Here is a 16,933-nt window from a genome sequence, read left to right as displayed (position 1 = left end):
TGTATCTTTCAGGTTGATTGAATTCCTTGATGGCTGGATACATGAAGAAATCACTCTGTTTCTAGTAAAAAGAATATCATCCAACACATACTGGATGCATATTCGGGGTCAGGCACTGTCTAAGCCCTTGACTGTGTTAGCTCATCAGACACTCTGAAGCTGGGATCGTCATTATCCTCGCTCTGTTTGTAAGGAAACTGGAATTTGAAGAGGCTAAGTGATTTGCCCTGATGATACAGATAGAAAATGGTAGAGCCGGTATTTGAACCTAGGAAGCTGAATTCCAAAATCTATTTTCTTAACTGTTGTGCTGTATTGAGGATATTTGTATTTTTTCGTGTTGCTACAGGTATCACTGAAGTTTCTAACTGGAAATGAGATGCAATTCCAGTGGACCACAGTCAGCACAGTACGTGGATGATGCTTAGACCGTTTAGGATAGTGGATGAAAGTCAAATATCTACACCCCCCCCCCTCAGGGAGGAAGACTGCTCAGGTATGGTCATAGTGAGTCACGAGGGCTGTCATGAGCTGGAGAATATATACCTGCTTGTTGATGTGCTCAAGGGATCAACCATGTATAAACGTGTCAGGGTCTTTGCCAACAGGCGCCAGAAATCTAGATTTTAATGTGAAGTGTCCACTTTCAAACAACGCCATGATGTTAATGACCTTGCTCTGTCCGTTAATGGTTAAATAGAATTCCAATGTAATACAGGCTAGGTATCCCTTCAGGAATACTCAACCCCCAGCCCCCAACCCCCAACACTCTGAGCTTAAAACAATTAAAGATAACTTTTAGCTCATGCTACTTGGTCAGTGTGGGTCAGCAGGGGTCTCTGCCCTTTCCTGTCTCAGAGACCCAGTCTGAGGGCGGCTTTATTTGCACAGACATTTTGCATCATCACTACAGTAGCGAGGAGGGGAATGTGTGACTTACACGCTGACCCTTGAAGCGTCGAACAGAAGTGACAGAGACACTTTGATGCATATTTCGCCGGCCAAAGATGGTCAGTGATCACACTTCATTTCCAAGGGAGTGGGGAAGTGCAGTCCTCCATGGGCTGAATACTTATGAATATTCCTAATGGCTACCACAGCTCCATCTACTCTGATTTTTCCAGGCAGAAATGTTGGAAGTGTTTGTAATGTAGAATTCAATTTTCAGAGATCTCTAAGAGAAGTTGACTCAAAAAATGATTTGTTTCTTGAAGGATTCAATTTGACGGATCTGGAAAATTCACACTTTGCTCCATCTGGAGTAAAGACCCTTACTTAAACACTGACGTCTATGAACAGATGAAGAAATCATAGGCTGGATCTATGAAATAATCCTTCGCAGAAGTGACGATTTATACATCAGTATTTATTCCCCAAAGCACTGCTCATATAGCTTCACTTTTCATTTATATTATCTCCTATCTTGTGTAACTTGTCTCATCAACTGCACTGCAAAATAGGAATCCCATCTGATTAATTTAGACTCTGTTATGCCTGGCTCTATAGACATTGGCTATGTGGATGTTAACTAATTGTATTGATGTTTATCAATTAGTGATTTTTAGATCATCACAGCTAGCAATCTTGACTTCAGGAGAAGTCAGCGAACTTGAAAATACTTCTGGCAATTCTTCAAAAGTTGCTCATCGTTGATTATGATGAGATCTGAGGGCCAATATTCACTAGTCCCTCAATTTCAAGGGCAGTTTAGGCTTATCCCCTACGAATCACAAGGCAATCAGATATTTTCAGATATTATTTTTCTGTGATGTTTTCACATTTTTGTTTGTTTGTTTGTTTTGGACTGCAAGATTTGGATGAATTGTAAATTTAAAAATTAAGAAATAAATGTCAGTGCTCAGGAAGCTATTTGATTGCCCAAGATCCTGCAAGGCTCTCAACACCCTTTAAAACAAGCCCATCCTCGCTCCTAAACCCACAGCCTTCCTGGATGACCAGATAAAGAGCGATTGTCATTCTCATGAAATGCAAAGTGCTCAGGGACTTGCACGGATTCCTTTTAGTTAGGGATTCATTTTTAGACTATCCTGACTCTTCCACTAAGTTACAGTTTTAGGTCTGATACACTTACACATGTGCCAAGTGCTTCCTGAATCCTCTAGAACATAATTTACGTTCAAAATAATTCCATGCTTATGTAGTGAGTCAATGATTTTAAGCTTCTTTGTTAGACACTTAAATGGAAAAGTCGATGTGTGAAATAACTTATATTCACGATTTGGAAAAGTTGGCTTTTTTTGTTGTGTGTTAGAACTCATCACCCGACCAAAGGTCATGGAGAGGTCTGTTGTTTTTCGAAAATGGTTATAGTGTTTTTTCTTTGTTTTTGTTTGTAATTGAATTGCGGTGTGAATTGCAAAGTATGTGTTTCTGTTCATTTCATTCCATCTGTTTGGGTTTCTTTCTCTCTTTCTAACAGTTATTTATTTACAGGGGAATGATTCTTGCTCTACAATATTGGTTTGATTGGTCATATGTCAATCTGAATGTACCGTAGGGGTACGTGTGGCCCCTCGCTCTTGAATCTCCCTCCCACGTCTGGCCCATTCCCACCTCTCTAGGCGATCAGAGAGCCGCAGTTTGAGTTCCCTGAGTCAGACAGCAATTTCCCACCGGTTGTCTAGTTCCCAAGGTTGGTGTCCATGCATCCGTGCTGGTCTGTCCATTCATGTCCTGGTGTCCTGTGAAACACTAAGCTTAATTTATTTGGAAATGACCTAGCTGTTCAATGCACTGTCATCACTCAGTTGCGCACAAGGTTAGAAACTCAGGTGGCCAAACTCTGGAGAAGCTATTGTCGGCGCGCCCCGGCGTGCCTGCGGGGGGGGGGGGGTTGGGGGGGGGGGGGCGGGGCGCGGAGGTCTCGGGTGCGCTCCCGCCCTGGGCCTCTCCAGGCCCGCCCCTGCTGGGCGGCCTCCCCCCGCCCCCATCCCGTTCGCTGCTCAGGGCCGGGTGGCCTCTGCACCTGCCCGGCATCCTGCCCGAGGCCCCCCTTGCCCACACGCTGTCTTCGAGTCTCTCTCTGAACCCTCGTCTCTTTCTGCCTCTGTCTCACTTGGCGTGGGTGCGTGCGAGTGTCTGTCCGGGTGCCTGCCTGTCGCTCGTCTGCTCTCTCAGGAAGGTCCTGTGCTGGGCCCGCGGCGTGGGGGCAAGGCGGGCCTCGGTAGGGCGAAAGGGCGGGGCTGACGCGCTCCGGTGGGTTTGGGCACCGGGCAGGATGGGCGCCTGGGGCCCCGGCTGGGCTGCTCCAAAGCCCGCAGGAGGCTCCGGGGACCGCGGCCCCGGGCCGAAGCCACACACGTCCGGAGCCACGTGACCCTGAGCAGCGAACGGGATGGTGGGGGGCGGGGGTTGGGGGTTCGGTGCGGCGCGAGCCTGAAGAGGCCCAGGGAGGCAGGGCACCGAGATGTCCTCGCCGCGCAACCCATCCCTTCTCCCCCTACCCCGGGTCCCGCAGGCACGCCAGGCCCGGGCGGGGCAGACGGGTGCTGGCCGGGGCTGGCGGTGTGCGGGGCCGGGGCGCCCTCTGCTGGCCCCCGAGCTGCCCGCCCTGGCCGGCCGGAGTCCAGTCGTGAGGCTCAAGTGCAGCGCGCGCCCGGTCAAGAGCTGCGGCCCCAGGCCCGACCGGCAGGTCAGAACGAAAGGGAGGCGCAACGCGGGGCTCTTGGGGCGCCTGGCAGCCGCCTCGGTCTAAGGCCGTACCACCCTGAACGTGCCCTATCTCCTCTGATCTGGGAAACTGAGCAGGGTCGGGCCTGGTTAGTACTTGGATGGGAGACTGCCTAGTACCTAGGCGGTTGTTTGATTTTTCTGAATGCGTATTTCAGAACGTTAGACTTGGATGACTGCAAACAGTAAAATGAATAATATTTTCATACATAATGTTCAGAATACAGCAGTTGGTCATTCTTTTTCCTGTTCTACCACAGCTACCTGGAAGTCAGTTTTAGTAAGTACTGCTAACCTATGACCCTCATCCGTAAGGGAAGCTATATAGGAAAACCCATAATATGTCTAATGAACATCAAAGATACAGTGATGATAGAGAAAAAAGTTCTCAGTGACATCTTAGTTGGTATAGGAAACACGATGATTATGAAAGCACAGCCCATAATCAAGTCCAGGCCATGGAAGCCTGTGACTGTCACGAGTGTTGACTCCTCTCCCAGCTGAGGTTGTAGAAAGTGCTTTGTAAATTCCTGAGGTGTGAATCACTTGCAACCTCCTGAAGAGACTGCAGTCAGAAGGGTTTCTAGAATATCCTGACGCTGTGGTGAGCTCAAGCAATCCATGCTCCAGAGGCCGGAAGACAGACATGTTGGGAAGTGGGGATGACTTCTACTGCACTTAGGGAGAAGGGCATGTTGCTACTCAGCCTCGTACACGTGTCGAAGCCACACCTCAGTGATGGAACCTTTAAAGACTCGATACATGGAGAAGGAAATGGCAACCCACTCCAGTATTCTTGCCTGGAAAAATCCATGGACAGAGGAGTCTGGCGGGCCGAAGTCCATGGGATTACATGACTGATCGTGTGTGCACGAGGGTGGAGGAAGATGGGTTGGTAGCAAGAAACTGGTAGAACTAACAAATAAATAAATAAAAAAATAAATAAAGACTCGATAAAAATGACAACGACTGGTAGGAATAAACCTTCAGAAGTGCCTTCTCAGACCTCCCGCAATAAGCACAAGCGTAAGAAAAACACTGAGTTTTCATGGCCTCACACAAAATTAGACTCGCTTATGACAATGGCCAGAGAGGCTCCTATAAGACATCAGGGCTGGGCTTTACTGGAGGATGCACATCGATCGAGTGCATCGCTGTGTGTTATGGAAATATGTGTTACGGGCAGGGTGAAGGCATATTGTATGCACTTCTTCAGAAGTGACTCACAAGCTTCTCAGTTGAAGTCAGTCTCTTTCCTTCAGCAGGGTAATGTTCACATCAATTCCCTTTCCTGGACAGTGTGGCTGTGGCCATCCACAGTTGTCAGAATGGGAGAAAGTACGCTGTGTGGCCCTCTCTGATTGCCTTGGGATCAGTGAACTGAGTCCTGATGTTCACTTGGCAGGGGCTACAAACAGTTTTTGCAAGTGTGTCTCCAGTTGGCTCCCTTCCATGCCTGTGTTCCCCGTGCTCCTAGGAACAGCCTACCAGGAGTCTGAGCGCACCATCTAGCCTGAGACAACAAAACTCAAGGACATTTGCTTCTGCTCTGGGGCCCTGATTTTTACCAGAAACAGGTCCTGGTTGGAATCAGATCTGCAGAACAATTCCACTGTATCTTTCAGGTTGATTGAATTCCTTGATGGCTGGATACATGAAGAAATCACTCTGTTTCTAGTAAAAAGAATATCATCCAACACATACTGGATGCATATTCGGGGTCAGGCACTGTCTAAGCCCTTGACTGTGTTAGCTCATCAGACACTCTGAAGCTGGGATCGTCATTATCCTCGCTCTGTTTGTAAGGAAACTGGAATTTGAAGAGGCTAAGTGATTTGCCCTGATGATACAGATAGAAAATGGTAGAGCCGGTATTTGAACCTAGGAAGCTGAATTCCAAAATCTATTTTCTTAACTGTTGTGCTGTATTGAGGATATTTGTACTTTTTCGTGTTGCTACAGGTATCACTGAAGTTTCTAACTGGAAATGAGATGCAATTCCAGTGGACCACAGTCAGCACAGTACGTGGATGATGCTTAGACCGTTTAGGATAGTGGATGAAAGTCAAATATCTACACCCCCCCCCCTCAGGGAGGAAGACTGCTCAGGTATGGTCATAGTGAGTCACGAGGGCTGTCATGAGCTGGAGAATATATACCTGCTTGTTGATGTGCTCAAGGGATCAACCATGTATAAACGTGTCAGGGTCTTTGCCAACAGGCGCCAGAAATCTAGATTTTAATGTGAAGTGTCCACTTTCAAACAACACCATGATGTTAATGACCTTGCTCTGTCCGTTAATGGTTAAATAGAATTCCAATGTAATACAGGCTAGGTATCCCTTCAGGAATACTCAACCCCCAGCCCCCAACCCCCAACACTCTGAGCTTAAAACAATTAAAGATAACTTTCAGCTCATGCTACTTGGTCAGTGTGGGTCAGCAGGGGTCTCTGCCCTTTCCTGTCTCAGAGACCCAGTCTGAGGGAGGCTTTATTTGCACAGACATATTGCATCATCAGTACAGTAGCGAGGAGGGGAATGTGTGACTTACACGCTGACCCTTGAAGCGTCGAACAGAAGTGACAGAGACACTTTGATGCATATTTCGCCGGCCAAAGATGGTCAGTGATCACACTTCATTTCCAAGGGAGTGGGGAAGTGCAGTCCTCCATGGGCTGAATACTTATGAATATTCCTAATGGCTACCACAGCTCCATCTACTCTGATTTTTCCAGGCAGAAATGTTGGAAGTGTTTGTAATGTAGAATTCAATTTTCAGAGATCTCTAAGAGAAGTTGACTCAAAAAATGATTTGTTTCTTGAAGGATTCAATTTGACGGATCTGGAAAATTCACACTTTGCTCCATCTGGAGTAAAGACCCTTACTTAAACACTGACGTCTATGAACAGATGAAGAAATCATAGGCTGGATCTATGAAATAATCCTTCGCAGAAGTGACGATTTATACATCAGTATTTATTCCCCAAAGCACTGCTCATATAGCTTCACTTTTCATTTATATTATCTCCTATCTTGTGTAACTTGTCTCATCAACTGCACTGCAAAATAGGAATCCCATCTGATTAATTTAGACTCTGTTATGCCTGGCTCTATAGACATTGGCTATGTGGATGTTAATTAATTGTATTGATGTTTATCAATTAGTGATTTTTAAATCATCACAGCTAGCAATCTTGACTTCAGGAGAAGTCAGCGAACTTGAAAATACTTCTGGCAATTCTTCAAAAGTTGCTCATCGTTGATTATGATGAGATCTGAGGGCCAATATTCACTAGTCCCTCAATTTCAAGGGCAGTTTAGGCTTATCCCCTACGAATCACAAGGCAATCAGATATTTTCAGATATTATTTTTCTGTGATGTTTTCACATTTTTGTTTGTTTGTTTGTTTGTTTTGGACTGCAAGATTTGGATGAATTGTAAATTTAAAAATTAAGAAATAAATGTCAGTGCTCAGGAAGCTATTTGATTGCCCAAGATTCTGCAAGGCTCTCAACACCCTTTAAAACAAGCCCATCCTCGCTCCTAAACCCACAGCCTTCCTGGATGACCAGATAAAGAGCGATTGTCATTCTCATGAAATGCAAAGTGCTCAGGGACTTGCACGGATTCCTTTTAGTTAGGGATTCATTTTTAGACTATCCTGACTCTTCCACTAAGTTACAGTTTTAGGTCTGATACACTTACACATGTGCCAAGTGCTTCCTGAATCCTCTAGAACATAATTTACGTTTAAAATAATTCCATGCTTATGTAGTGAGTCAATGATTTTAAGCTTCTTTGTTAGACACTTAAATGGAAAAGTCGATGTGTGAAATAACTTATATTCACGATTTGGAAAAGTTGGCTTTTTTTGTTGTGTGTTAGAACTCATCACCCGACCAAAGGTCATGGAGAGGTCTGTTGTTTTTCGAAAATGGTTATAGTGTTTTTTCTTTGTTTTTGTTTGTAATTGAATTGCGGTGTGAATTGCAAAGTATGTGTTTCTGTTCATTTCATTCCATCTGTTTGGGTTTCTTTCTCTCTTTCTAACAGTTATTTATTTACAGGGGAATGATTCTTGCTCTACAATATTGGTTTGATTGGTCATATGTCAATCTGAATGTACCGTAGGGGTACGTGTGGCCCCTCGCTCTTGAATCTCCCTCCCACGTCTGGCCCATTCCCACCTCTCTAGGCGATCAGAGAGCCGCAGTTTGAGTTCCCTGAGTCAGACAGCAATTTCCCACTGGTTGTCTAGTTCCCAAGGTTGGTGTCCATGCATCCGTGCTGGTCTGTCCATTCATGTCCTGGTGTCCTGTGAAACACTAAGCTTAATTTATTTGGAAATGACCTAGCTGTTCAATGCACTGTCATCACTCAGTTGCGCACAAGGTTAGAAACTCAGGTGGCCAAACTCTGGAGAAGCTATTGTCGGCGCGCCCCGGCGTGCCTGCGGGTGGGGGGGGGGGTGTTGGGGGGGGGGGGGCGGGGCGCGGAGGTCTCGGGTGCGCTCCCGCCCTGGGCCTCTCCAGGCCCGCCCCTGCTGGGCGGCCTCCCCCCGCCCCCATCCCGTTCGCTGCTCAGGGCCGGGTGGCCTCTGCACCTGCCCGGCATCCTGCCCGAGGCCCCCCTTGCCCACACGCTGTCTTCGAGTCTCTCTCTGAACCCTCGTCTCTTTCTGCCTCTGTCTCACTTGGCGTGGGTGCGTGCGAGTGTCTGTCCGGGTGCCTGCCTGTCGCTCGTCTGCTCTCTCAGGAAGGTCCTGTGCTGGGCCCGCGGCGTGGGGGCAAGGCGGGCCTCGGTAGGGCGAAAGGGCGGGGCTGACGCGCTCCGGTGGGTTTGGGCACCGGGCAGGATGGGCGCCTGGGGCCCCGGCTGGGCTGCTCCGAAGCCCGCAGGAGGCTCCGGGGACCGCGGCCCCGGGCCGGAGCCACACACGTCCGGAGCCACGTGACCCTGAGCAGCGAACGGGATGGTGGGGGGCGGGGGTTGGGGGTTCGGTGCGGCGCGGCGCGAGCCTGAAGAGGCCCAGGGAGGCAGGGCACCGAGATGTCCTCGCCGCGCAACCCATCCCTCCTCCCCCTACCCCGGGTCCCGCAGGCACGCCAGGCCCGGGCGGGGCAGACGGGTGCTGGCCGGGGCTGGCGGTGTGCGGGGCCGGGGCGCCCTCTGCTGGCCCCCGAGCTGCCCGCCCTGGCCGGCCGGAGTCCAGTCGTGAGGCTCAAGTGCAGCGCGCGCCCGGTCAAGAGCTGCGGCCCCAGGCCCGACCGGCAGGTCAGAACGAAAGGGAGGCGCAACGCGGGGCTCTTGGGGCGCCTGGCAGCCGCCTCGGTCTAAGGCCGTACCACCCTGAACGTGCCCTATCTCCTCTGATCTGGGAAACTGAGCAGGGTCGGGCCTGGTTAGTACTTGGATGGGAGACTGCCTAGTACCTAGGCGGTTGTTTGATTTTTCTGAATGCGTATTTCAGAACGTTAGACTTGGATGACTGCAAACAGTAAAACGAATAATATTTTCATGCATAATGTTCAGAATACAGCAGTTGGTCATTCTTTTTCCTGTTCTACCACAGCTACCTGGAAGTCAGTTTTAGTAAGTACTGCTAACCTATGACCCTCATCCGTAAGGGAAGCTATATAGGAAAACCCATAATATGTCTAATGAACATCAAAGATACAATGATGATAGAGAAAAAAGTTCTCAGTGACATCTTAGTTGGTATAGGAAACACGATGATTATGAAAGCACAGCCCATAATCAAGTCCAGGCCATGGAAGCCTGTGACTGTCACGAGTGTTGACTCCTCTCCCAGCTGAGGTTGTAGAAAGTGCTTTGTAAATTCCTGAGGTGTGAAGCACTTGCAACCTCCTGAAGAGACTGCAGTCAGAAGGGTTTCTAGAATATCCTGACGCTGTGGTGAGCTCAAGCAATCCATGCTCCAGAGGCCGGAAGACAGACATGTTGGGAAGTGGGGATGACTTCTACTGCACTTAGGGAGAAAGGGCATGTTGCTACTCAGCCTCGTACACGTGTCGAAGCCACACCTCAGTGATGGAACCTTTAAAGACTCGATACATGGAGAAGGAAATGGCAACCCACTCCAGTATTCTTGCCTGGAAAAATCCATGGACAGAGGAGTCTGGCGGGCCGAAGTCCATGGGATTACATGACTGATCGTGTGTGCATGAGGGTGGAGGGAGATGGGTTGGTAGCAAGAAACTGGTAGAACTAACAAATAAATAAATAAAAAAATAAATAAAGACTCGATAAAAATGACAACGACTGGTAGGAATAAACCTTCAGAAGTGCCTTCTCAGACCTCCCGCAATAAGCACAAGCGTAAGAAAAACACTGAGTTTTCATGGCCTCACACAAAATTAGACTCGCTTATGACAATGGCCAGAGAGGCTCCTATAAGACATCAGGGCTGGGCTTTACTGGAGGATGCACATCGATCGAGTGCATCGCTGTGTGTTATGGAAATATGTGTTACGGGCAGGGTGAAGGCATATTGTATGCACTTCTTCAGAAGTGACTCACAAGCTTCTCAGTTGAAGTCAGTCTCTTTCCTTCAGCAGGGTAATGTTCACATCAATTCCCTTTCCTGGACAGTGTGGCTGTGGCCATCCACAGTTGTCAGAATGGGAGAAAGTACGCTGTGTGGCCCTCTCTGATTGCCTTGGAATCAGTGAACTGAGTCCTGATGTTCACTTGGCAGGGGCTACAAACAGTTTTTGCAAGTGTGTCTCCAGTTGGCTCCCTTCCATGCCTGTGTTCCCCGTGCTCCTAGGAACAGCCTACCAGGAGTCTGAGCGCAGCATCTAGCCTGAGACAACAAAACTCAAGGACATTTGCTTCTGCTCTGGGGCCCTGATTTTTACCAGAAACAGGTCCTGGTTGGAATCAGATCTGCAGAACAATTCCACTGTATCGTTCAGGTTGATTGAATTCCTTGATGGCTGGATACATGAAGAAATCCCTCTGTTTCTAGTAAAAAGAATATCATCCAACACATACTGGATGCATATTCGGGGTCAGGCACTGTCTAAGCCCTTGACTGTGTTAGCTCATCAGACACTCTGAAGCTGGGATCGTCATTATCCTCGCTCTGTTTGTAAGGAAACTGGAATTTGAAGAGGCTAAGTGATTTGCCCTGATGATACAGATAGAAAATGGTAGAGCCGGTATTTGAACCTAGGAAGCTGAATTCCAAAATCTATTTTCTTAACTCTTGTGCTGTATTGAGGATATTTGTACTTTTTCGTGTTGCTACAGGTATCACTGAAGTTTCTAACTGGAAATGAGATGCAATTCCAGTGGACCACAGTCAGCACAGTACGTGGATGATGCTTAGACCGTTTAGGATAGCGGATGAAAGTCAAATATTTACACCCCCCCCCCCCTCCTCAGGGAGGAAGACTGCTCAGGTATGGTCATAGTGAGTCACGAGGGCTGTCATGAGCTGGAGAATATATACCTGCTTGTTGATGTGCTCAAGGGATCAACCATGTATAAACGTGTCAGGGTCTTTGCCAACAGGCGCCAGAAATCTAGATTTTAATGTGAAGTGTCCACTTTCAAACAACGCCATGATGTTAATGACCTTGCTCTGTCCGTTAATGGTTAAATAGAATTCCAATGTAATACAGGCTAGGTATCCCTTCAGGAATGCTCAACCCCCAGCCCCCAACCCCCAACACTCTGAGCTTAAAACAATTAAAGATAACTTTCAGCTCATGCTACTTGGTCAGTGTGGGTCAGCAGGGGTCTCTGCCCTTTCCTGTCTCAGAGACCCAGTCTGAGGGAGGCTTTATTTGCACAGACATTTTGCATCATCAGTACAGTAGCGAGGAGGGGAATGTGTGACTTACACGCTGACCCTTGAAGCGTCGAACAGAAGTGACAGAGACACTTAGATGCATATTTCGCCGGCCAAAGATGGTCAGTGATCACACTTCATTTCCAAGGGAGTGGGGAAGTGCAGTCCTCCATGGGCTGAATACTTATGAATATTCCTAATGGCTACCACAGCTCCATCTACTCTGATTTTTCCAGGCAGAAATGTTGGAAGTGTTTGTAATGTAGAATTCAATTTTCAGAGATCTCTAAGAGAAGTTGACTCAAAAAATGATTTGTTTCTTGAAGGATTCAATTTGACGGATCTGGAAAATTCACACTTTGCTCCATCTGGAGTAAAGACCCTTACTTAAACACTGACGTCTATGAACAGATGAAGAAATCATAGGCTGGATCTATGAAATAATCCTTCGCAGAAGTGACGATTTATACATCAGTATTTATTCCCCAAAGCACTGCTCATATAGCTTCACTTTTCATTTATATTATCTCCTATCTTGTGTAACTTGTCTCATCAACTGCACTGCAAAATAGGAATCCCATCTGATTAATTTAGACTCTGTTATGCCTGGCTCTATAGACATTGGCTACGTGGATGTTAACTAATTGTATTGATGTTTATCAATTAGTGATTTTTAAATCATCACAGCTAGCAATCTTGACTTCAGGAGAAGTCAGCGAACTTGAAAATACTTCTGGCAATTCTTCAAAAGTTGCTCATCGTTGATTATGATGAGATCTGAGGGCCAATATTCACTAGTCCCTCAATTTCAAGGGCAGTTTAGGCTTATCCCCTACGAATCACAAGGCCATCAGATATTTTCAGATATTATTTTTCTGTGATGTTTTCACATTTTTGTTTGTTTGTTTGTTTGTTTTGGACTGCAAGATTTGGATGAATTGTAAATTTAAAAATTAAGAAATAAATGTCAGTGCTCAGGAAGCTATTTGATTGCCCAAGATCCTGCAAGGCTCTCAACACCCTTTAAAACAAGCCCATCCTCGCTCCTAAACCCACAGCCTTCCTGGATGACCAGATAAAGAGCGATTGTCATTCTCATGAAATGCAAAGTGCTCAGGGACTTGCACGGATTCCTTTTAGTTAGGGATTCATTTTTAGACTATCCTGACTCTTCCACTAAGTTACAGTTTTAGGTCTGATACACTTACACATGTGCCAAGTGCTTCCTGAATCCTCTAGAACATAATTTACGTTCAAAATAATTCCATGCTTATGTAGTGAGTCAATGATTTTAAGCTTCTTTGTTAGACACTTAAATGGAAAAGTCGATGTGTGAAATAACTTATATTCACGATTTGGAAAAGTTGGCTTTTTTTGTTGTGTGTTAGAACTCATCACCCGACCAAAGGTCATGGAGAGGTCTGTTGTTTTTCGAAAATGGTTATAGTGTTTTTTCTTTGTTTTTGTTTGTAATTGAATTGCGGTGTGAATTGCAAAGTATGTGTTTCTGTTCATTTCATTCCATCTGTTTGGGTTTCTTTCTCTCTTTCTAACAGTTATTTATTTACAGGGGAATGATTCTTGCTCTACAATATTGGTTTGATTGGTCATATGTCAATCTGAATGTACCGTAGGGGTACGTGTGGCCCCTCGCTCTTGAATCTCCCTCCCACGTCTGGCCCATTCCCACCTCTCTAGGCGATCAGAGAGCCGCAGTTTGAGTTCCCTGAGTCAGACAGCAATTTCCCACCGGTTGTCTAGTTCCCAAGGTTGGTGTCCATGCATCCGTGCTGGTCTGTCCATTCATGTCCTGGTGTCCTGTGAAACACTAAGCTTAATTTATTTGGAAATGACCTAGCTGTTCAATGCACTGTCATCACTCAGTTGCGCACAAGGTTAGAAACTCAGGTGGCCAAACTCTGGAGAAGCTATTGTCGGCGCGCCCCGGCGTGCCTGCGGCGGGGGGGGGGGGGGGTTGGGGGGGGGGGGGCGGGGCGCGGAGGTCTCGGGTGCGCTCCCGCCCTGGGCCTCTCCAGGCCCGCCCCTGCTGGGCGGCCTCCCCCCGCCCCCATCCCATTCGCTGCTCAGGGCCGGGTGGCCTCTGCACCTGCCCGGCATCCTGCCCGAGGCCCCCCTTGCCCACACGCTGTCTTCGAGTCTCTCTCTGAACCCTCGTCTCTTTCTGCCTCTGTCTCACTTGGCGTGGGTGCGTGCGAGTGTCTGTCCGGGTGCCTGCCTGTCGCTCGTCTGCTCTCTCAGGAAGGTCCTGTGCTGGGCCCGCGGCGTGGGGGCAAGGCGGGCCTCGGTAGGGCGAAAGGGCGGGGCTGACGCGCTCCGGTGGGTTTGGGCACCGGGCAGGATGGGCGCCTGGGGCCCCGGCTGGGCTGCTCCAAAGCCCGCAGGAGGCTCCGGGGACCGCGGCCCCGGGCCGAAGCCACACACGTCCGGAGCCACGTGACCCTGAGCAGCGAACGGGATGGTGGGGGGCGGGGGTTGGGGGTTCGGTGCGGCGCGAGCCTGAAGAGGCCCAGGGAGGCAGGGCACCGAGATGTCCTCGCCGCGCAACCCATCCCTTCTCCCCCTACCCCGGGTCCCGCAGGCACGCCAGGCCCGGGCGGGGCAGACGGGTGCTGGCCGGGGCTGGCGGTGTGCGGGGCCGGGGCGCCCTCTGCTGGCCCCCGAGCTGCCCGCCCTGGCCGGCCGGAGTCCAGTCGTGAGGCTCAAGTGCAGCGCGCGCCCGGTCAAGAGCTGCGGCCCCAGGCCCGACCGGCAGGTCAGAACGAAAGGGAGGCGCAACGCGGGGCTCTTGGGGCGCCTGGCAGCCGCCTCGGTCTAAGGCCGTACCACCCTGAACGTGCCCTATCTCCTCTGATCTGGGAAACTGAGCAGGGTCGGGCCTGGTTAGTACTTGGATGGGAGACTGCCTAGTACCTAGGCGGTTGTTTGATTTTTCTGAATGCGTATTTCAGAACGTTAGACTTGGATGACTGCAAACAGTAAAATGAATAATATTTTCATACATAATGTTCAGAATACAGCAGTTGGTCATTCTTTTTCCTGTTCTACCACAGCTACCTGGAAGTCAGTTTTAGTAAGTACTGCTAACCTATGACCCTCATCCGTAAGGGAAGCTATCTAGGAAAACCCATAATATGTCTAATGAACATCAAAGATACAGTGATGATAGAGAAAAAAGTTCCCAGTGACATCTTAGTTGGTATAGGAAACACGATGATTATGAAAGCACAGCCCATAATCAAGTCCAGGCCATGGAAGCCTGTGACTGTCACGAGTGTTGACTCCTCTCCCAGCTGAGGTTGTAGAAAGTGCTTTGTAAATTCCTGAGGTGTGAAGCACTTGCAACCTCCTGAAGAGACTGCAGTCAGAAGGGTTTCTAGAATATCCTGACGCTGTGGTGAGCTCAAGCAATCCATGCTCCAGAGGCCGGAAGACAGACATGTTGGGAAGTGGGGATGACTTCTACTGCACTTAGGGAGAAGGGCATGTTGCTACTCAGCCTCGTACACGTGTCGAAGCCACACCTCAGTGATGGAACCTTTAAAGACTCGATACATGGAGAAGGAAATGGCAACCCACTCCAGTATTCTTGCCTGGAAAAATCCATGGACAGAGGAGTCTGGCGGGCCGAAGTCCATGGGATTACATGACTGATCGTGTGTGCACGAGGGTGGAGGGAGATGGGTTGGTAGCAAGAAACTGGTAGAACTAACAAATAAATAAATAAAAAAATAAATAAAGACTCGATAAAAATGACAACGACTGGTAGGAATAAACCTTCAGAAGTGCCTTCTCAGACCTCCCGCAATAAGCACAAGCGTAAGAAAAACACTGAGTTTTCATGGCCTCACACAAAATTAGACTCGCTTATGACAATGGCCAGAGAGGCTCCTATAAGACATCAGGGCTGGGCTTTACTGGAGGATGCACATCGATCGAGTGCATCGCTGTGTGTTATGGAAATATGTGTTACGGGCAGGGTGAAGGCATATTGTATGCACTTCTTCAGAAGTGACTCACAAGCTTCTCAGTTGAAGTCAGTCTCTTTCCTTCAGCAGGGTAATGTTCACATCAATTCCCTTTCCTGGACAGTGTGGCTGTGGCCATCCACAGTTGTCAGAATGGGAGAAAGTACGCTGTGTGGCCCTCTCTGATTGCCTTGGGATCAGTGAACTGAGTCCTGATGTTCACTTGGCAGGGGCTACAAACAGTTTTTGCAAGTGTGTCTCCAGTTGGCTCCCTTCCATGCCTGTGTTCCCCGTGCTCCTAGGAACAGCCTACCAGGAGTCTGAGCGCAGCATCTAGCCTGAGACAACAAAACTCAAGGACATTTGCTTCTGCTCTGGGGCCCTGATTTTTACCAGAAACAGGTCCTGGTTGGAATCAGATCTGCAGAACAATTCCACTGTATCGTTCAGGTTGATTGAATTCCTTGATGGCTGGATACATGAAGAAATCCCTCTGTTTCTAGTAAAAAGAATATCATCCAACACATACTGGATGCATATTCGGGGTCAGGCACTGTCTAAGCCCTTGACTGTGTTAGCTCATCAGACACTCTGAAGCTGGGATCGTCATTATCCTCGCTCTGTTTGTAAGGAAACTGGAATTTGAAGAGGCTAAGTGATTTGCCCTGATGATACAGATAGAAAATGGTAGAGCCGGTATTTGAACCTAGGAAGCTGAATTCCAAAATCTATTTTCTTAACTGTTGTGCTGTATTGAGGATATTTGTATTTTTTCGTGTTGCTACAGGTATCACTGAAGTTTCTAACTGGAAATGAGATGCAATTCCAGTGGACCACAGTCAGCACAGTACGTGGATGATGCTTAGACCGTTTAGGATAGTGGATGAAAGTCAAATATCTACACCCCCCACCCTCAGGGAGGAAGACTGCTCAGGTATGGTCATAGTGAGTCACGAGGGCTGTCATGAGCTGGAGAATATATACCTGCTTGTTGATGTGCTCAAGGGATCAACCATGTATAAACGTGTCAGGGTCTTTGCCAACAGGCGCCAGAAATCTAGATTTTAATGTGAAGTGTCCACTTTCAAACAACACCATGATGTTAATGACCTTGCTCTGTCCGTTAATGGTTAAATAGAATTCCAATGTAATACAGGCTAGGTATCCCTTCAGGAATACTCAACCCCCAGCCCCCAACCCCCAACACTCTGAGCTTAAAACAATTAAAGATAACTTTCAGCTCATGCTACTTGGTCAGTGTGGGTCAGCAGGGGTCTCTGCCCTTTCCTGTCTCAGAGACCCAGTCTGAGGGAGGCTTTATTTGCACAGACATTTTGCATCATCAGTACAGTAGCGAGGAGGGGAATGTGTGACTTACACGCTGACCCTTGAAGCGTCGAACAGAAGTGACAGAGACACTTTGATGCATATTTC

Source organism: Cervus elaphus, unplaced genomic scaffold (assembly GCF_910594005.1).
Source record: "Cervus elaphus unplaced genomic scaffold, mCerEla1.1, whole genome shotgun sequence".
NCBI classification, from domain to species: domain Eukaryota; kingdom Metazoa; phylum Chordata; class Mammalia; order Artiodactyla; family Cervidae; genus Cervus; species Cervus elaphus.
This window is presented reverse-complemented; position numbering follows the sequence as displayed.